Raw genomic sequence first — 23,457 nt, 5'->3', positions numbered from 1 at the left:
TAGAATATTTTAATCACCCCAAAAGAAACTCCCATAGCTTTTAGCAGCCACGCTCTACTTCTCCTCAGTTTCAGGCAAAAACCAATTTGCTTTCTGTTTCTCTAGATTTGCACATTCTGGACATTCCTTCTAAAGAGAGCCATACAAGATACAGCCTTTGTAGTGGCTTTCTCCACCTGCCATAAAGTTTTTAAGATTCATTCATGTTGCAACATGTAACAATGCCTCACTCCATTTTATTTCCAAATAATACTCCATTGTGTGAAGAGAGCACATTGTATACCTCTATTCATCAGTTGATGGACATTTCAGTTTCTACCACTTTTTTGGCTATTATGATACAGGTGCAATGAACATTCGTGTTCCTTTTTATGTGAATATATGTTTTCATTCTCCTGTGTATATACCTAGGAGTGGAACTGCTGGGTTATACGGCAACTCTATCTTTAACTTTATGAGTTTCACAAGGCAGCTGTTCCATTTTACATTCCCACCAGCAGCATAAGAGTACTAAAATTTCTCCACGTATTTCATAACACTAGTTATTACTTGTCTTTTATATTTTAGCCATCCGAATGATTATAAAGTGGCGTCTTATTGTTATTTGGATTTGCATTTTCCTTATGGCTAATGATGAGCATCGTTATATATTTTTATTGGACGTTTACATACGTTCTTTGGAAAAAATGTCTATTCAGATGCTTTCTCACTTTAAAAAATTGTGATGTCTTTTTATTATTGAGTTGCAATTCTTCTTTATATATTCTAGACACTTTATCAGGTATGATATTTATAAAAATTTTCTCTCATTCTGTAGATTGCCTTTTCAGTCTCTTGATGGTACCTTTTGAAGGACATACAATTTTAATTTTGACGAAGTCCAATTTATCTATATCTTTCTTGTCTTACTTGTCCTTTTGGTGTCATACCTAGGAATTCATTGCCAAATCCAAGGTCAATAAATAATTATACCTGTGTTTTATTTTAAGAGTTTTATAATTTTAGCTCTTACATACAGGCCTGTGATCTTTTTGAGTTAATTTTGTATATAGTGTGAAGTTAGTATACCAGTTGTCCCAATACCATTTGTTGAAAATACGATTTTATCCCACGAAATTTTTATCTTAAGGTAAAGATTACCAACTATCAGGGATTCAAGCAGCAATTATTATCCCCATTTTGTTCAACAAGCATTGGCTAATCACCTACTTTATCTATTTGGTCTTGAACTTTACACTACGAAACACTGAGGTCACTCTTCTCAGGCAATTACAACCCAATTAGTTACTATATTAATTATTAGGCCTAAATAAAATAACATTTCCTACACAACACATTATAAGTTTCAGCTGCCTTTTTCTTCCTGTCCCGTGTGTGTGTGTGTGTGTGTGAGAGAGAGAGAGAGAGAGAGAGAGAGTGAGAGAGAGAGAGGGGGAGAGAGAGAGACATTGGAATTAAAGACATTGATGTATATAGATAGCATTTAATTATATAGCAATATCCTCAGTCCCAACACCTTGAATCCTCCACATTCCTATAATTTTGCTTTTCTCTTCCTAATAACTTGAGAGATTTGTTTCACCCAAATGTGAATAACAAGCTATTTGGTATTCATTGGTTTTTTAATTCTATCTTTTCTCTTTCTATTCTGGTTTCTTAAGTTCCTCCTTTCTCATTTATTGTTAAGTTATTTTTACAAAGAAATAGGTAGAGAACATCTTCTATTTTCTATGCCCTGCTAAGAAAAAAAAAAAACTTTAGCGTTCACAAAAGCTACTCAAACTGTCAAGTATAGTTATTTTTGTCAGATTAGGAATACTGGAACTGACCTTTGCAATATTTTATTCTATCTGGCTCCATATCAATGAGCTGATTAGGACAGGTGTGATACTTAAAATTATAAGTACAAGGTTGAGTTTGCTATAGGCATATTGTCTCATTGTTTTTCACATCATCTTCAAGATATTCTGCTTCTACAGAAATAGTAGCAATTATAAAAATAAGGATGGCTAAGGACAGTCCCAGAACACTTGTGTAAACTGCCCCTTGTACTAATAACCTTGTATTTAAATTCCCATCTTCAGCTCTCACAGATTGGCTTGGTCAATGCCTAGAGTTGTTATGGAAGCATCTCTGTGATTTCCTGGAAACTATAAAAGTCTTTGCCTAGATCACCAGCTGCTGGTCATATGGCATATCTACCTCTAACGACAGCTTTCATGAATAGAGGCAATCCCCACTGGAGATCTAAAATGTTAAATCAATTTTCTGTTTTAAAATCTAAAGCAAAGTAACTGATGTTTGATGTTGTTAAGAATTTTTAATTTTTGCAAAGCTCCTGGGAATTCGTCAAGAAAGCCACTCAGAATATAAGTGCCTTCTCTTGTCTGTGTTGCATTAAGTCAAACTCTCTACACTCATTTACCTTAAAGAGAAAGATATCCTCTTAATGATATATTAATTCTTCATTCCTTAGCAAACTTGCGTTTTGAGATAAAATTCGCCCATATCACAGAAGTTTCTGGTCTACCTCAAGGGAGGTAAAAACTGTATGAACACTACCAGTAATGCTACTATCCTACCTGGGAAGTCAACTCAGTTTTGCCTATTGAGAAGATAAGGAGTGGACTCTTGTCAAAATCAAAAAGAAATACCCTCTTGTTCTGTATTCCTTTTTCTGTAGCCTTTTGTGAAGGTTTGGGAGAAGCACACATATAAAGCACACAGAGAGCGAGAGTTTCGAGCACAGCGGCAGGGTGCTTGCACACCGCTCACTACTGAAACCACGGACAGGGAAGGAAACGCAGTAGAAACATTCTGTGGGATACATGGAAAGAGTGATTCTCACATTTAAAGAAAAGAAAATCTGCTGGAAAATTGGCTAAGAATAGTTCTCCTGAATTGACTTTTAATGTGGTGTTAAGAGTCCCTCTTCTATCCTCTGCAGCTCCAATTGAAAATTAGGTTCCCTATCCATTTAACCATGCATTAGAAAAGACCCAAATATGGATTTATGGATACACAGCAAGCCCTGAGCTTGGTGATTCTGAGAGTGAGCTTTGAGGTCAGTAAAAGTTTTAGCTACAATGAAGAGTGATGTGTGAACATTCATGTCCAACTTTGTATTGTACAGCAATACTTACAGTATATGAGAACTTGGGAAATTCTTTTGATAATTTCTGCATATCTGCAAAATAGCTACCATAATAATATATACTTCTTAGGATTGCTTTGAATATTAAATGAGATAGTGGATACATAATACACAGCATCATACCTAGCATAATTTTAATGTCTTTCACTGTAACTGTTATTCGTGGCAAAAACCAAAAAACAAAACAGAAACAAAACCAAAAACAAAAACAAAAACAGAACTCATCACAGAGTTTTCAGATTTTTAAGGTAAAACAAAGAATCAAATACAGGTGTTTTGCACACTGAAGTCTAGGAAAAACCACTAACTTTTCTCTCCCATCTTGCAGGAGTTTGTAAAATCTGTAAGATCATTATGTAACCACATAAAAAGAAAATGTCTGTCATACTACAATACTTTTGAAAAGTTCAAAAGATAAAGGTCAAAGAGTGTGCCCGACGCAAATGAAATGTTTTCATTTCTAGTTAATTAGTTATACACTAAACTGTTGTACCCTTCAAAAGACTTCAAATGCAAAAGGCAAGACTGCACGCTTCCAAAGATTCAGAAAATGGATGATTGGCTTCCTTTAACCAGATTTAAATTGTACCTAGCTTCTGCAAGTCAGGCACATGTATTGACTGAATAATTAAATGCCATATTCTCATTCCCTGTTCTACCCATGCATTTGTCCTCGGGCAGTGAATATGAATGTTGAAGAATTTGGGAGTCTAGACTTCAGTGGTTAGTCAAAGTTGGTAAAAGAAATGTACTGTATGGCATGCCAAAACAAATTTAAAAGCATTTGCACTTCTTGTAATCGAAAATTTAGCAAGACATGCAATCCTCACTGGATTCCTTAAATGTCACAGATGTTTCTAAAGGACAAAGGTATGTTTTTTTGTTTTCTCCCATTGTCTTAGCAGTTGTTGAGAGCTTTCTTATAGTGTAATAACATTTCAAAACTTGATACTTAGATCTTATGTTCCCACTCTCTCATTTTAAAGATGAGGAAGTTAAAAGGGAGGGTTTAAAGAAATCACTTGCATTACACATACATTTGATTAAAAGACTGCCTTTTAGAAATGAAAACATGGTGTTAGTAGAAGATGAAAATCCATTCAATATATCGACACATCCCTTTCTACACATAACACACATACTCTTAAATGTTAATTTGATTAAAATTGTAAATATACATATGTATTTTTGAATCCCAAAGGAATATATATAATATACAATATTATGTTATATGTTGTACATTATACATTATGTATTTATGCAATATATGTATTCTTCCTATATATATAGGCATATATGGCTAAAACCTATTCTGACTCAAATCTTTTTTAGTAATGATAATGTATAATGTAGTCAATTTTACCAAAATATTTTCAGAACTTCATAATTGTATAACATTCTATGAGTATTACTGAATTCATACCTGAAAAAGAAACAAATATAATTGAATCTACACTTAAAAAAACAAACAACACTAACAACAAAGACACCTCATTCGATTATCTATCCAATATAACTCAAACTGAGGTAAAGAGGCCAGATAAAGAATAAACATTATGACAGTCTCCCCTTCATCTTCATTTCTATCATTCATCCTTATGCCCCCCCCCCCCCCCCCGCTTCCCCAACAGCTAACAATCCTAACATTACCCAGTTACGGCCACGTATCACAGGTGAAAATACATATGTAGGGAAAGAAAGTGTCTGCTAGCAGTGTTTGTGCCTCAGCAAACTGGTCAAAATGACCCACTATATGAATAAATAAAATGCATAAAATCCCTATACACATACATCGTAACCACAAATACATGGGATGAGTTATATTCGGGTACCTACCTCAGAAGAATGATTTAAGTTACTGTGACATCCTTACCTTTTCCAAAATATTGCCATTGCAATGAAATCACTGAGCACAGTTCGGATGAATCGGAAGCCAAATTTGTTTTGATGAAGGAGCAAGCACAGCCAGAGAACAAAATGCTGGGTAATTGCCAGTACAGCCAAAAAGGAAAAAGTAATCTTGAACAGGGGTGGCAACCCATTTTAAAGGGAATGGGTCTGGATATAGGATCAGAAGACCAGGGTTCAAATCCCAGCTTAGAAACTTATGCATGCAACTTCAGAGGAACCATTCGATGTTTAGCCATGGAGCGTGCAAAGCTGACTATAACGTGCCTTTCAAATAGGTTAGAGACAATTGTGAATGAATCATGGTACTGCTGTGAATAAAATGCTTCCAGGGAGAAAGTAATAGTGATGTAAGAATATGGAAAAGAACACCACAAACTCTCTTTGGGATTCAGATAAGACTTCACTAAGTGGACAACTGAAAGGGTAAATGTTGCTTTACCAGATGGGAGACAGAAAGGGCATTCGGGACTAATAGACCTATATGTAAAAGCATGTAGCAGTGAATGAGTGATAAGAAATGGAGTGTAAGAAGGTCAGTGGGTGTGCAGGCTACTAGTTATGGGGAAGTGAAGGATATAGAGCCAGAGACCTTGGAAAAGCTGGATTTTAGAGGGTTTTGCTAGATATGCATTAGCCTTTTGATTCTATCTTATGGGAGTACCAAGTCAGTGATAGGTCTTTAGTAGAGAGATAGCATGGTTCAAATGTGTAAGTTTAGGAAGATAACCTTAGCCATAGTGTAGAAAGACACTTGTGTGAAATTACGTGGGAGGCCATTTGCGATGGTGTAGGTAAAACATTGAAGGCAGGTGAAAGATTTGCCTAAGGCAGATACTGTGTAATTGGATGGTAGGAGACAAATTCTAGAAATATTTGTGGACTAGAATCAACAAGCTCTGATAACCGTTTAGAAGTTTGAAATGAGAGTTGAGGGGAACAGAAGTCTAGGCTTAAATGTTTTTTGTTCATTTTGGTTGGTCAGTTGGTTGGATTTTTGCTGTTGTTGTTTTTGGTTTTATTTGTCTGTTGTTTTTTGTTTCTTCTTAGCTTGGAATACTGTGTGAATGGTGATGGCTTTTAAGAAAAATGTCATAAACTGCAAAAGTTATTAAATTTGTGTTCAATTTATTGATTTATGTTTTGATATATTGAATCTAGTCACCAGAGAGAGGTCTCACATAGATAGCTGCAAGTATAATTTTTGAATTTCCAAGAATGGCCAGGGTTAGGCTATAAAGTTTTAGGGGTTCCCTGGATGACTCAGTCGGTTAAGCGTCTGACTCTTGGTTTCAGCTCAGGTCATGATCTCGCAGTTTGTGAGTTTGAGCCCCACATAGGGCTCTGCACTGACAGCACAACTGTTTAACCAACAATTAAAGGATAGTTAGAGGAAGAGGATAATCAGTCAGGATTAATTAATAGGAATAATCAGAGAGGTATTAGATTTCAGGAGCTTGTTGTAGGCAAAAGGCCAAAAAGGAGAGATACTTCCGGTCATGTTTCCAGTAGTATAGGGCTGTCAGCAGAGCAAGTATAGCAGAGATCAAGTCAGTTGAAAATTCTGATTTAGAGATCAAGTCATTTGAAAGCTCCAAAGAAATCGTGTGGGAGAAAAATACCCAGAAAACAATGCTGGAGCCAGGCAAGAAGTGCATTATACTGGAAATGTGTGATTTTATCTGAATAAATAATTATATCTTCTATGTATGTTTTGCAAATCACATTAAACATACTCTCAGTAATGACAGAAGTGTTTGAGGACTAAAATACTAAGCACTGTGTCAGTGTTTTACTACTATCCTTGGTGCCTTCTTTTGTGGCAGAATTTTCATGTTCATGAGACAATAAGATTTTATTTTTTTAAAGTGATCTCTACTCCCAATGTGGGGCTTGAACCCACAACTCCAAGATCAAGATCAAAAGTTGCATCCTCTACTGACTGAGCCAGCCAGGAACTCTGTTATTTTCAATATTAGTATCAGAATATTAAGCTGTCTTCCAATGTCCATGAAGGACTCAAACATTAGCATTTTGATTTTTCCCTGCAACAGTGTTTTCCATTGTGGAAGAAGTGAAATTTAAAAATTAAAAAAAAAATAATAAAATAACTAACCCCCAAAAAATATCTCCATAAAATAAATTAGAAATGTGCTCATGCATGAGAAAAGGAAGTCAGATTATAAATTCCATGGTATAAGAACAACTCTGCATTTCTGTGCATTTAGTGTTAAATGGTTGAACATATGATCTCTCTATCCATATGTATATTCACTGCTACATATTCAGCGGAAGCATATTCAAAATAATTCTTTTCATCTGAAGTCTAAAATCCAGTTTGCTTAGATTTTATCACACGTGGAAGTTATTCTATTGTACGTACAAATTGAGTCAGCTGTAGAAAATACACCTATCTATAGTAAATGCTGAAGCTACCCATGGCTTTGTTTCCCTCTTATTTTGGAAAACAATGTAACAATTCAGGATAGTGGGTTTTTTTCTTCTTTTTTCTCTAATGAATATCTACGTAATACCCCCAACTTACTGTGTTGCCTCTGGAAATACACCACCAGGATGCATTGGAAACCTACCTCTGCCAGTTTGTGGTTTTCTGGGAAGCTTTGAGGTTTTAACTTTGATCTCTCCCCTCAACACTGAGGTTTTCTCCTGACTCCACTAGCCCAGACAGAATCTCTACCCTTGATCTCTAGGGTAATCTTAAACATACTCTTGACACCAGCATCACTCAGTGGTAAAAGTTTCCCTCTTCACTGTGCTATGTTTACTCTTCCGTTTCTGTGTTGTCCTTTGCTCGGCTAGACTCACAAGCGGCTTCTTTAAACTCTCCCATCCTGGAAGAGTTTCCTAGCCATTTAGTTCACTTGTTTCCTGCCTTGACTAAAGTATTTCGAGGTTCCATTTTTGTTTCCTCAACTCTTTAAACTCTTCTAAACTGAGGAAACTAGACTTTCTCTTTGATCTGTCAAAGAGTTTTTAACAATGTTTGACCACAGGGTGAACTCTGCTTAAAGTGTCTTCATATTTTCCCGAGCTTTCATTCACTGTCTTTTCATACTGCTTCTCTTCCAACCCACCCTACACCTCAGATATTGAAGTTTTGTTTTGTTTCGCTTTTTAACCCATTCCTGTCAAACCCGATCTCAGAAGTTAACCTGCCGTCTGTCACTGCATTCATGTAATGTGTCACCTCCGCTTAGGATATTTGCCATTGAGCTCTCTGTTTCACAAGTAGATAAAAAGGAGGGGTCTGTTTGACATAAAACACAACAAATAAAAAGTAAGTATTGGCATTTTGGGCAGAAAATGTTTCTCTAAATCCTGTCAGCCTATAAAATCATTTTCATTTTGTCATCTAATAAAAAGAAGCAAGTCATGTACAAGGGAAGGAGATATTCATTAATCCACTTTGGTGTCAGTCTCTCATGATAAATATGTGGAACACATAACGAATACTTTCATGTACTTTAGCCACTACAAAGGACTTTCCTAGATATTATCTATTAGTTCCTCACATCAAAAAAGTATGACTTAGCTGTTATCATTTTTTCCTAATTTAATAAATGAACTCAAATTCAGAAAAGTTAAAGTTTCCAAAGGCCCCCAATTAGAGGCAGTTGGATCTGGAACTCTATCCCAGGTCTGTCTTCTCACGTCTTGTTTACTTTCCCCGACATCACAGCTGCCATAGTTATGATTTCATCATTTCTCAAAACCTACCATTTTCCCAGTTACTTCTTAACCGATGCTTTGCTTTCACCATATGGATCTCAGACAGCATTAAATGTGTTTAATACCAATTGCAGATGGAATTCAGACTTAAATATTTTAAATGACTCTCTAAACTAAGTTGAACTACTTTAGTTGATATTTATCCCAACCAAGATATTGGTCTGGGCCTGAGAAGTAGGCCATAACCACACAAATGCCAACATTAATGTCCTTAACTTATTATTCCCCAAGCACTGCTATGTGACTGTTAATACTAGCTGTCTTGCCACATTTGCCTGCCTTCTGTAGCTCATTTTTTAAGCCATCCCTTTCATTAGCTACAGGATTTTCACTTAGATCATCTGAATATTCCTAGAGTTGATGGGGTTCCTCTGGCACCAACATCCATTTATAGAATCTCTCATTACTATAGCTTCAAACAGGAAGGTACAGATTTCTGAACTGAATTAAATCCATTTTAAAAAACCTGTAAAAGTTATCATGACCTCCAAGGGATTAAATACAGAACTTCTACTGCTAATTTGTAAGCTAGTTACATTCAATCATTCATGCATTCTGAAAACATTCATTGTATTAAGTTCTTCCAGTTTTCAAAGTCACCCTTGGAAAATACATTCTTGGATGTTTCATTTGTTTCTCTTAAGGATCCATTACAAAAACAAACAAGAAATATTACAGTGTGAAACTTTAACCAATGCTTGCTTTTAGAGGGATAAAGAGGAACAAATATGAAGGTATGATCCCCTGGTGAAATTACACTTCTGAGATTGGTTTAATTTTGCACATTATTCGCTTAGTCTTTATATTTCACTTTGTCTGAAGTTACCATGGACAGGATAAAAGATGCTGAGTTAAATCCAGTGCTGGAGTCCGAATATACTCCTTGCTCTAAAGACTCACCAGGAGGTCTCCAACTTTCTCTGTTGCCCTGAGTGCTGAGCCGAGGCCTAGTTTTCACTGACAAAGAATAAATTTTAACAGATGAGTAGCAATTTATTTTTGGCTCTTTCTGGCAATCTGCCTGGTATATATATTATTGCCTGGACCAAGGGAATCTTGAGGGTCCACTGTCATTCTCTCACATCCAATCTACTCCCCCCAGCCCACCCTCACACTCTTAACTGGTCCTTCAGTATTTCCTGTGTACACACCGGCCACTCTACACAGCCAAACTGATGCTGTCAGCTGTATTTAGTGGTTGTATATACTCTGAGGTTCAGTATCAAGTCCGCCCCTCTTTTTGCCCCTTAGGTAGAGGCATATATTTATGAGTACTTATATATCCTCACATAAAAGCAAAATTCTTACTATATTGTGCATTTTAACAGAAGAGGACTTAATGAGGACTTAATTTACTGTTTCATCCCTATTTAGATATTTTAAAAAATCAGCCTCAAATAATACTGTAGGGGTTAAAAAAAAACCCAAGAGCTCTCGCATTTAAGAAGCATACATATAGAGAAGGAGGCAGTCATAGAATGAGGAAATGGTACATGATCACAATTGCCAGTTAATTATACAGACCATTTTGTTTCAGAGTTTGGAAATGACACAAGGTTTAGGAGAAAAGGGTTTATAGAGGAGATGGAATTTAAGGTGGCTTGAAGGCAACTGTGAAATAAAAGTTAAAAATCTGAACTTAAGTTTTAAATCTAGTCTTCTGTCATTTCATGGCCCTGTGCCTTCGGAAATAAATTTAATATGCTCAATCTTTAGTTCTCTTACTCTTTAAAATAAACCATTGTTTCAGAGATTCATTTGGCGAATCCACGTAAAATCACCAACCATGGTGCCTTATAGGTATTAGACCCCCAATAATGCTACATGAGGATGGATGGAGCTTACCTTCATAAAAGAGAAAGGAAAGTACAAGCAAGGGAAGTAAAATAAGCAAATTAACAGAGGGAAAAGATGACAAAATAAATTCAGTCTATTAAGTATGCCACTTTTATTGACGTTGGGTGGGGGTCAATACAAAGGAGAAGTAAGGGGTCCAATTGTGACACCTTCCCCAGGAGAAGTCTGGATTTGACTTTTGAGAAATGGTGAGTGACAAAAGGTATTTAAACATGAATATACGTTCCTAAAATTCCTAAAACAGCGTTTTGAAAGCTCATTCAGCAGAAGCAAACAATGTTTTCTAAATAATTGTACATTTATAGCCCAAAATATTTTATGACATCTTTATTTAAACACAGTCTCCAATTATACTTCTCACAGCGATTTAATGATGCAATGTACAGAATTATTTAAATTAATATCAAATTATGGTTTAGCTAAGAGAATTAAGAACCTTAGGGTGAAACTTTATCTGAGTATTTAAGAAATTTATTTGGTTAAAACGTATACTCTGATGACAACATTATCACAATAGTCGATCCTCCCCCAAAACGTTTGAAAATCAAGCAAGACGCTGTTTTCAAAACATCAGAAAGTTCCTGCCCAGACTGTGTGTTTTACTTGCCTAAGATGTCTACGAGGAAAGTCAGGGTAACTTTGCAATTTCACTCAGAAGGGTGGTGTTTCCAAGTGTCCAAGAAGAAGTTTGAAAGCAACTATCACAAAGACTACCTTTGGACATTAGTCAACAGCATACATCTCCTGTAACAAGTGTGTATTCTTAACAGCGACTGATGCTTTGATGAAGGAACGTGTTTGTGGGGGTTGTGGCTGTGTCTGTGTGTGTGCAACAGTGCAGGAGGTCTGGGGTGGAGGAGTTGCTAAAAGTCTGGAGAGCACGATGCTAGCGCCACTGCTGGTATTTCTGAAATGAAGCATCGGATATTATAATATCAGCTATGACTGCTGAGCCCGTCCTGCCCCTTGCAAGAGTCCAAGTCAAGTCTTTGGTGCAGTCACATTCTTAGTTACTTTGCAAAAACTCTGATGAAGAAAGTGAGAAAGATGTGTTAATGTTTAATAAGCCTACTGATCGATTGCTGTGCCTCCTAAAATGTTCATCTCTTTGACTGGTGGGAAATGAACTTCATTAGGATATCTCTGCTACCTTATAGCTCCTTGTTAACATTTCCCCTTTTGGGGACCTGAGAAAAAATGGATAGCTTCTTTCCATGAATCTCTGCCAACCACACTCTCCTGTACTATTTTCCATATCCATTTGCTCAGAAAAGTGGATGTAAATCTCATTTTGCAAGGAAAATATTATCAGTTCTTTGTGATCTAAAGTAAAATTCGTGAAATAGTATTTTTATGATTCATAGAAGTAACTAGTAGATTGATTTAATATATGGAAGCTAGTACTATATTTAGTTTCAAGCTATGAATATTAAAAATATTAAGCACACTTTTTCATATTTTAGCTTCATTTTTATTTGAAAAAGAAAAAGAAAAATGTAGAACTTTAAAAAAGAGAAACTACCAGGAAAAGATTTGTCTATATAAAATAATTATTATGAAATGTCATTTATTTAAAACACTTCAGATAGGAAAGAAAAAGGAAATAGAGTACAACATATTTAAAGCTAGCTATAAATCAGAAATTAAAACGTTCATTAGTAAAATAATTATTGGTGTGACACTTCATACAGAAAATATTCACATTGAGACTGGACTTAATGGTGGGACAAAAATTGTTAAATGTATTGATAACTAAATATGTGCCAAAAACTTGTGAAATGTCGGCATGCATTATCTCATCGAATCCTCAAACCCAAGAAGTGTGATCTATACTACAGCCTCCTATTATCCTTATTTCATTAATAAGAAAGCTCAGGAAGAGATTACAAAAAAAAAAAACAAAACTTACCCAAGGTCTCACTGTTTAAAATAATATTTCCAGGAGCACCTGGGTCACTGAGTCAGTTGAGCTTCTGACTTGGGCTCAGGTCACGTCATGCATGTTATGGCTCATGACTTCCAGCCCCACGTCAGGCTCTGTGCTGACAGCTCAGAACCCAGAGCCTGCTTTGGATTCTGTGTCTCCCTCTCCATCTACCCCTCCTCCAGTCATGCTCTGTCTCTCTTTCTTTTTCTCTCTCTCTCTCAAAAATAAGTAAACATTAAAAAAAATTTTTTTAAATATATTTCCAAAGGAGATTTAAACCAAAGTATTCTGTTTTTGGAGCCCAAGCTCCTAAAGAGTATACATTCATAGTGTCAAGGCTGAAAAGGATCAGGTGCCCCTCTTCTGAAAATTCACTTATTTTTTTAAGTTTATTTATACATTTTTGAAAGAGAGAGTGAGCAGGGAAGAGGCATAGAGAGATGGAAAGAGAGAGAATCCCAAGCAGGCACTGCACCGTCAGTGTGGAGCAGGATACTGGGCTCACACAAACTCTGAGATCATGACGTGAGCCAAAGTCAGATGCTTAACTGACTGAACCACCCAGGCACTCCTGAAATGCACTGATTTTCAGAGAAAGTAGAAGAAAGCACTAAGGAGAAAAGCTGACCAGCAAGAGAAAGGTCATTTTAAAATCCACTAAAATGAAAAACCAGACTTCATTTTGATTATTTTAATAGCAATGAGAATGTAATTCAGGAAACAAGAGACAGAGCATGGGCAGGACTCCTTCTTTTGTCTTTATTCCCTTTCTGAAACAGTATCATTAGTATTCACTTATTAAAGCCACCATTTCTACTTTTGTCCTTTACTGGTGGTAGAATTATCTTGGTTTCTAAGCATTTAAGAACCCAAGCTGATGCAAATGAGTTTCCATCACAACCCACAGCCAGCTGGCTACAGAATTTGCTGGGCCCGGTACAAAATAAAAATGCAAGTTTACTTGTTCATAAATTATTAAGAATTTCAAAATGTTTACAGGAGAGCATTAAACTCAGAGCCATGTGGCTGCGTAGCCAGTACACCTATGAAGTCTCTTCTCCACCCATAGCCAATACTGAGGGCTTATTCTGTGAACTTCTGCAAGAGAGAAGATTTTTGACCATTTATATTATCTGCCTTTGGCTAAAAATTGTAGATGTTGGGAATATACAAACTTAGTTCTCTTCCCTCATTTGAGACAGAGTTAATTTTAACATTGAGTTATAACTTTCTTACTCCTTTCAGGACACTGAAGGAAAATTAGTATCTTCTGAGAGAAAAACAAACAAACAAACCTGTGATGTCTGGATGACCTTCAAGAGAGAAGCTTTGAATAAGAAAACATGTTGATGTAATATTTTATCCATTTTAAATGTAATCTATCCCTGGGAAAAGAATATACATATCTTTACGTATCTACCTAAGAGCAAATAAAAAATAATCACGGGTTGTCATTTTTTAATAAAAAGAACAAAACTATTACATGGTTATTTCAGAGGGTATCGCACATCTGGAATATATTTCCTATATTGAGGGGGGATGGTAGTGGAAGAACCAAGATGAAAGGAAATAACAGAAAATCTTTTTTTCCTATACCTCACTCACAGTATTCCCTGCCTCCAATTTTGCCATCTCACCATTTTCCAAGTAGAATTGGCAGGATTGAAACGAGGTAATCCTGAGGGGTAAACTATCGAATATGAGAGAATGCAAGAGTTATTTGCTGACCATGTTAGCACCTAGAAGACCTCTCACCTAGAAGCTGGTCAAGAAATACGCATGGAGGTCATGAGTTTCTTAACAATGTGAAACTGATTCAACATGAAGTGAAAGGAAGATGTTATTTTAAGTTACAAGCTAGAGGAGGAATTCAAGAGAGGAAAAACTGGATTCCTCTCAAGCAGTCACACTCATTAAATCAGGCTTTTTCTAGCAACAGTTAGGAACCAAGCAGTCATCTACTGCAGTCATCAGAGCTGCCCCATGGGACTGTGAACACTCTTGAAGGCATGCCTCGGAGGAACACCGCTGTCAGGCCTTCGGATGAACCTGGCTCCACCTAGAGTCGTGCTCCCAGCAATGCCTTGGAAACTATCAGCGACACAATACTGTTGAATATTGAATAACACTTCATTAGCATAAAAAACACTACAGGAAGTTGTGAAGACATGCTAAGAGGAACGGGTGAAAGAGAGAATGTTGGGTGAAAGGGGTGACTGATAAATTTACAAAGATGTACCAAAAAACATTAAGGCAATAAAACGGTACCTTTCATTTTGGCCATTATTTGGAAATGAGATGTTGAGTGAAACACTGAAAGCATGTTTAAATTATGATATGCACTTAATGCAATATACATGGACACAGGTGCCCAGTTGCTCCAATGTCTTCTTGAATTGTGTTCCTGAGTTTAATTTGTAAGATTGACGCATTTCTCCTTTCCTAACCTTCCCATTCTTCATGAATAATTTTTTGGTAGAATCCCATGTTTTCTGATTATATAGAGACTTAACTTAGTCTTGTCTTTTGTTGAATGTTGAATATTTAAATACAGCTTTCATTTCAACTGCAAACTTTTTCTTGTAGGTAGAGTTTTTTATTCTGAGGAGAATAAATCTCTTCCCAAATGGCTTATATTTATATTTAAAAGCAATTTATAAGGCAAATAAATCTGACTTAATAAGGTCACCCAATATAATGCTAAAGCATTCTCATATCTGATAGTCTGTGAAATAAGAAACAATGCTGATTTTGCTCTTAAGATTCATCATGTCATATAATGGTTTTACATAAAGATGTTAACTTCAGTATTAGCAAATCCACACATCTTAGGGAAAGAATAACCTGGCCTGAGGTAGATTGAGCATACACATTGTTTCACGATATGTTTTTAACATTGTTTTCTCTGAACTTTAGTAATTTTCCTATTGATTAAACATGTCTACTTGATTTAAGCATATCTGATGTTGTGGCAACTATCTTAGAAGAATCTTTGGGGGCTCTAAGGTGTAACTGGGGCTTAGGATTTCATTATCAGGCTTATTTCATTCTAAAATAATAAAATTCAGCAAATGACAGGACTGACGTGAGATTGAAATAATCAAACATCCAGTTATTTCCGAGGAATCAGTTAATTACATGCTAATGATGACTGAGCTTATATTTGTGTATATGTGTTTAATTTTTTTCAAGGGATTTATGCATTACACATAGTTGTTGCATATGTTCTTAAAAATACTTCAGTATGAAAAATAACAGCAACATTTTTTTCTACCACAATTTGCTTTATCTTCTGCAAGAATTGTTCAGTGCTACAAATACATTATATCCATTAAGTGAATTTGGTCAATTATTGTGGTAATAGTTGTGTGGCAATTAGTGTTTTCTTGCTGTAACATTAAGATTATCTAAATCATTTACGAATTTTATGTCATAAGTGGCTATTTGAAATACACATCATTTTACTGTTAACTTTTTTATGAACTGAAAAGGAAGTTTTCATTACCTAAGGCAAAAATTATAAGCAATTTCAAGAGTCTTTTAAATTAAAGGATAATGGGAATCCTTTGAGATACTTCTGACAAGGAGCATGTTCTTCCAGTGAGGGTCAGAGTTCAATTCCTAAAGTCATCCATCACGTTCCGACTGGCAAGGGCTGAAGAGCTGCAAAAAAGAACAGGAGACAGGGCGCCCTTGCTGACCTCCTAAATCACTTTCACGCACACAGTTCAGTATATACACGTCCCATTCACAAACACCATACACAAATAGCTACACATTTTTAAAAGGGCCTTTGTGACTATAAAAAGCAAGTTTTAATGCAACTGAAGCATCAAAGGATTTTATATATTTGAGATTTTATATATATATATACATATACATGTGTATGTATATATATTTGAGATTTTCTTTCAAATGCTTATTTTAACTATGACACAAAAATCACATTCCATACTATTATTTCACACACAAATAATTAGCTGAAAATATTTATTGATGCCTTTTTACATGCCAACAGTTTTGAGAGTCGTGAGCAGTGCCAAAAATGTTTAGGTAAAGGCCCTTATCTTTAGTTGGTCTGTCAAAACATATCTATTTAGCACTAAGAGTTCCTGAGGAACCAATAACCTAGTGGTCCTTCTGAACTAAGTCAGGAATTTCGTGTTAACTTCAAGCGGTTCTGCCTTAACTACATTTTTTCAATCTCTTTTTTCTTGTGGTATGGCCTTCATGTTAGTAATGGGTTAGGTAATTCTCCTTTGAAGTACCTGAACGCTATCTACTTAGACTACAGTTTTACTTACTAAAATACATCGCAAAGTTTTTCTGTAATTCTTAATTTCCTCAACTAAAATGTGGGCTCTGTGATAATGGAGACCAGCCCATCTCCACAGCTGATACCCAGTGACAGGCATAATTTGTCACTATTTGCTAAATTAATTAATTAATTAGGTACACTCCCTCCCCCCCCACCCCCACCAAATCCTGGGCCTGAAGGAAGCCTTCTCATAACTGAAAACAATTGATTAGATACAAAACAACATTCCTCTCAGAAGTACTAAATATACTTTTCAAACAGGAGTCAATCCACATCTTTCTGACATATGAAATAGGTGTAGGATATTTAACTGATTTATAAAGCAAGTAAAGTAACTAAAAAGATGTTTTTCTCTAGGCTTATGAAATTAAGCTTATTTTTGGTTCCCATTCCATCTTCAGTAGAGGGAAAGATTAGAGTCAGCACCCTATGGTTAAGAACTGACTCTCGCTCACTCCATATTCATATATCCATCAGGTCTGTCACAGTGCTGGGCATTGTAGTTTAACATGTTTTTGTAAAATTAAATCAACCAATTTCAAAAATCCTTTATTCTTCACCAATTTTTTGAGCCAGGATATTGTCTTTAAAAGTTAGAGAATGAGGGGTGCATGGGTGGCTCAGTTGGTTAAGCATCCATCAGGTCATGATCTCACAACTCATGGGTTAGAGCCCCAGATGGGGCTCTGTGCAGACAGTTCAGAGCCTGGAGCCTGCTCCGGATTCTATGTCCTTCTCTCGCTCTACCCCTCATGCTCTGTCTCTGTCTCTGTCTCTCTCTCAAGAATAAATAAACATTAAAAAAATCTTTAAATAAAGAATGAGGAAGATTCAAACAAGTGGATGATTGCATTTCTTAAAATTCCCTTAAAAATAACCTCACAAGAAATTTCAAATATACCCAAAAAAGAAAGCTTCATGACCCGAGTTTCTCAATGAGCTCTAAATCTAAGCCTTATGTCATATGTATAAAGAGATTTTGCTATATAGACTTGTATTGAACATCTTTTTTCAGTTACGAGACTAAGGAGAGTGCCATTTAAGTAAGTATTGTAATCAAAATATCAAAATATCTATACTGATAGCAATACTTCTGGAGAGGTAAAAACAAAAATGGTGATTTGGTTTTAGTTACAGTGTTTTCTAACTTAACAACACCTCGATCTTTATGAAAAATAGTTTAATTTCCCAGCATGTGAGAAAATTAGAAAGTTAAAAAATGGAATTGGCTTCTGCCGTCTTTAAAATGCAACATTCTTAGGTTGACTTCACAAAATTATCTTAAATAATCATGGTAAAAAACACTCATATCAGAAAATTTTTAATTGACATACTTACTTGTCCAGAATTTTAATAATTCTTTAGAACTCACTGTTTTTAAATTTATTTAAAAAATATAAAGATTAATTGAAGATAACCTCAATAGTTTTCCTAAGATGTGAAATTCACGAATTGTAAAATTTAGAATGATTTGAAGCATCAACATATTACATGTAAAAATTAAGAATTGCAGGTATTCTTAGTAAAATTTCTTCTTGGGGGAACCTTACGAAACTGGACAGAAAACTATACATGCACACCTTTTCTCTCTCCTGACAAGAGGCTGATAAAACATCTTTTCAATTCTGGTAGCCAGATTTTATTCAGCTGTAAGGTTATGGCACCCCCTAGCCCAGCCTAGCAGAATAGCAGTCAATTCTGGCACAAATCGAAGTTTAAAGGGAGCTTTAAAGAATGTATGCAAAACCTGGGAGCTTTTTAAAAAATATTCTCAATTCAAGGAGGTATTTCATTTTCTTTGGTAGTAACTATTTTATTTATTATTGTTTATAATTTCTGGTATATAATCTGTTCTGACTTTGAATTGCACCAATTGCTGGTGAAGTACAAGAAGCTGATTTATTCTAAAGATAACATGGAACATAAACATATCAAGCTGATTTTCACTGGTTCTCTAAATTATCCGCCCCCCCCCCCGAAACCCTGGATAATCGAAGAGCCAGACACCTGGAGTGCAAGCATGAAATGCAGGACATGGCTGTGATAGTTATTGACAAATCTTTGGTGCTAGAGCAACAGCTCCCTGGAGAGAAAAAAAAATGTATATATATATATACATTATTGAAAAATATATCTGAATATGACACATGTGGCCACCACTCAGAAAAGGTCTTTGCCATTATTATTTTATTTGTATACTGTACATTACAGAAAGAGTTGAGAAACGAAGAATTCTGACACTCTTGTAATAAATTTAAACTGTTTTGGCTTGTCCTATCTTTGAATCTTCATTCCTTATTAAGCTACAAGGACTATTTCCAGCATATCTTAATAGTGTTGCTTGCATAGCACCTGTCAGTAGGAATTCAGCAATATAAACCTAAAAGGCTTTTATGGGCATTTCAATGGAATACCAATTTGCCAATGCAGCACTCAAGCCTGTACCATCCATGGAGTTCACAGGATTCCAATCAGTCTGACATTTTTTGCAGACCTCAGGAAAAGAACTATTGTAAAAGTTGGAAGCAAACAAAAGACGAGTTTTCTCACCTTACTTAGCCCATTTTGGATCTATTTGCTCCAGGAATACTTGAAAGGCATCTTTCTTTATTCCGAGATACTGTAAATCTAGATACTGTAAATCACTCGGTCAACGTACATTAAATTTAATTTAGTCTGACCACCACTACTATTCAAAGACCAGCAAATTGATTGTGTTACTAAAAGGTGATCGCATTGATACTGCCATTTAATGAACTCCATGCTTGTACATTGCTCCTAATGCACACTATTTTAGATCACTTAGTCAACTGCACTCTAATTGAATTTATCATTTGAAACCTTGACTTGATGCTAATGGTCCAAAATAGCTGAGTCTTTTCAGAGTAGTCCTGCCTATGAAATGCCATATATTGATGTTTTCCTGCAACAAACACTTGTCTTTCTTGTCTTTTTGGCAGGGCCAGTTGTCAGTTATTGAGGTGCAATTATAAGAAAACTTGCATTTGGAAAAAGATATTATTGACCTCTGCAAATTGACTGGCAACATCAAAATTTGAAAGTGGAGCTCAGGCAGACTTAATGGGATATATGCAAATTCTCCAAACACAAGCCTGAAACTGTCATATGGCTGTTGTTATTTTAAGATACGCGTGATCTCCTTTTTCTGTTCTACCCCTTTTATTTTCAGTAAATGGAGGCAGCATCTTTGCAAGACTAGTCTGGATTAAAAGAAATGGCAATAGCGTTTGCTGGGTTCCACCGTGAAGGATCCTCACTGGTGCCAGTTGGTTTTATAAGCCAGAGCTGGGGGAAAAAGTGAAACTGATGTAAGGTGACATTAAAACAGGGAAAGGGAGTATAAAAAAGACATGATTTCTGTAGGTTTACAAAATCAAGGCAGCATTGTAGAAATTAGAAACAAGCAGAGAATAGTAACTGATTATGCTTTAATTTTTTTTTTTTACGAAAGAAGAACCTAATTTAGTGTTGCATTGTAGTTCAAAAATAGCTCCGCATAATTCATAAGGTACTGTACTTGAGGAACACTGAACTTCCTCATTATGATAATGCTTTCTGATAACTTTTATTGAATGTAAGCATCCCCATGATTAAATCTCTTAATAGGCATCTCTCTTCAGTACTGGTTTGCCATAATTTCAAAGCTGTGCTATCCACATTTATGTACCAAAACAAGATGATATCTGACATGGCTAGCCAAAAACCTAGTGGGAGAATAAATATATGGGGGAAAAAATCTAATTTACAATAAGATTTCCAATGAAAAATTGCCATCTATACAAAGTTTCAAGTAAATAAATAAGGATTATTCACCATGGGTTATACTCATATAACCCCAAGTGAAATAAAAATTTAAGCATATTTTTTATTTTTTTTTATTTTTTTTTTATTTTTTAATATATGAAATTTACTGTCAAATTGGTTTCCATACAACACCCAGTGCTCATCCCAAAAGGTGCCCTCCTCAATACCCATCACCCACCCTGCCCTCCTTCCCACCCTGCCCTCCCTCCCACCCCCCATCAACCCTCAGTTTGTTCTCAGTTTTTAACAGTCTCTTATGCTTTGGCTCTCTCCCACTCTAACCTCTTTTTTTTTTTTTTTCCTTCCCCTCCCCCATGGGTTTCTGTTAAGTTTCTCAGGATCCACATAAGAGTGAAACCATATGGTATCTGTCTTTCTCTGTATGGCTTATTTCACTTAGCATAACACTCTCCAGTTCCATCCATGTTGCTACAAAAGGCCATATTTCATTTTTTCTCCTTGCCACGTAGTATTCCATTGTGTATATAAACCACAATTTCTTTATCCATTCATCAGCTGATGGACATTTAGGCTTTTTGAAACTACCCAAATTTTCCAACTCCCCTTTCTTTTACATATATGTGCCCTGTTAAGTTCAACCTCATAGGATAAATTAACTAATTACACCTATCCCCACGCCACCTCCCTCCTCATTTGTTATATGGGGTTTGGTAGAATCCTAATGGCCAGGTAATTAAAAGTTATCCATGACCAGGAATGGTCTTTTCAATTACCTTGTTGCTCAAATTGTACAAGAGGACAATAAGTGGCCCAGCTGGCTGCGTTGCATGCAGTAGGTTTGCCTCATAGCGGAGGGACCCTGAACTAAGGAACCCCCAACCTTCTGTAATAATATAAGCAAATCTGCCTAATTTAACCCAAAGGGGAACATAGCTATCATAGTGGGCAGCATACTAACCTGTTCTTTGCTCTGAGGGACACACTATTTCTGCTTTCTCGGCTGCTTGGTATACAAACATCCTTAAAATGATTATCCGGAATGAAAGAATCAGTGTCTCTGCTTGTACAGATATAAAACAAATTCACAGAGAATCATCTCTTCAAACTCTCCCCCTGAACTCACATAGAATGCATTTTCTGTTCTCATATGCTATCTTACCTGTATTTATGCTTTCATCAGCACATCTGGCATCCCCAAGTCAACTGGAAGCTTGCAGAGAACAAAACTAGTTATCATACTAATATATATATCCATATATATACTTGATGCCTAATACAGTGTCATAACCTGATTGTTGGTGCTCAGTGAGCATTTCGGTAAGATTATTGATGATGATGACTGATTAATTGATTGGTGGTGGAAATGATGCTAAAACTGAAAGTTGCAGTCCATTTTCCAGAGGTTTTGCCCTCATGATGTCAACCAACCAGAGTTTTACAAATCCAAAAATTTTTGGTGTAGAACGCAGAACTATACCAACCACGGAGCCCCACTCTTCAATTCATGCCTGTTGTTATGATGTGGAAATAGTCTTTGTCTAAGAACCTGAGGTTGTGAAACATATGCACATTTAGTTAGAAGAACTTGTGCAGAAAATGCCCTTAAGACAAGAAGAAACAGAAATTTAGAATGAAGGGGGATACAGAATTAAAATGAAATCTAAGCCAAATTCATGCTTACCTTTTGACAGCTAATATCTAGACAGTTTGATTTGCACTGTGGAAATAGGGCTCTGATGCTCAAAGTACTTCACTGGTAGAACTACTTAGAGTACACTTTTCTGGTACACATATGCAGCTTGAAAGTTTCATTGCCTTTAAAATACTTCTACTAGAGACTCCTATAATATGAAATAAAAAGCTCTTTACAATCAAAAAAAAAATTTTGAAGCATGAGGGATAAACAAAACAACTGGATAGAGAAAAAAAAATCTTCTTCAGAAATAATAAATTGCTTGTATCAATTAAATATATTATGTATCAAGTGGAACGTAAGAGGGAATACCTTTTTGTGGACAGCTTTAAATGTATCTTCATATTTAAGGTAAATATGAAAAGAATATCAACACACGTTTCAAATATAATGGATCTTTTCTTGTATAATAAAATAAATGAAAGGTCTGTCAAAGTCTGAACCAAGAGAAGGTCAGTTCTTTTAGAGAGAAAAAAAGAATAATTTGAGATGTAAATATCTGACAAATAACATACAGCAGCAAAGGGAATTTAAAAGGGGTTTTGGAAAGAAATGAACAGTTTCTAGTTGTTAAGGTAATTAACCTTTTTATCAAGATCATTAAAAAATGTTTTTCCTGCACACTACTAATTTTCTTTCAGGTTATAGGGGTCATTGTTCAGCAGAACAGAAGGGAAAAAAATTGAGAGCCGGTACTCATCTACCTAGTGCAAAGGGGACACAAACTACTTTAACAGTCAGTGTTAAGTTCTTTCTTTCTGGGCTGTGTCTTCCTACCCTGGAATCCTACTGCACAGCAGTGAGATACAACTGTAAAAATAGCACCTATTCAGGTATTAATTACCAGTGAAAATTATCAACCTAAAATAGTTCCTTCAGTATTTTGAATACGTCCCACTATCTCCACACTACTTCTAAGGAGTGATGTTCTTTTTAGCATCCAATTTCGCATGAAACAATTTGTCTGATTGCACTGCAGAGAAATTTCTTTTTGATTCCATGCCCTGTGGAGCTGATTTCTAAGGGATAGCTACGTTAAGGACAAAAATGCTGTTCTTGAAGTA

Source organism: Panthera tigris, chromosome C1 (assembly GCF_018350195.1).
Source record: "Panthera tigris isolate Pti1 chromosome C1, P.tigris_Pti1_mat1.1, whole genome shotgun sequence".
Lineage (NCBI taxonomy): Eukaryota > Metazoa > Chordata > Mammalia > Carnivora > Felidae > Panthera > Panthera tigris.
This window is presented reverse-complemented; position numbering follows the sequence as displayed.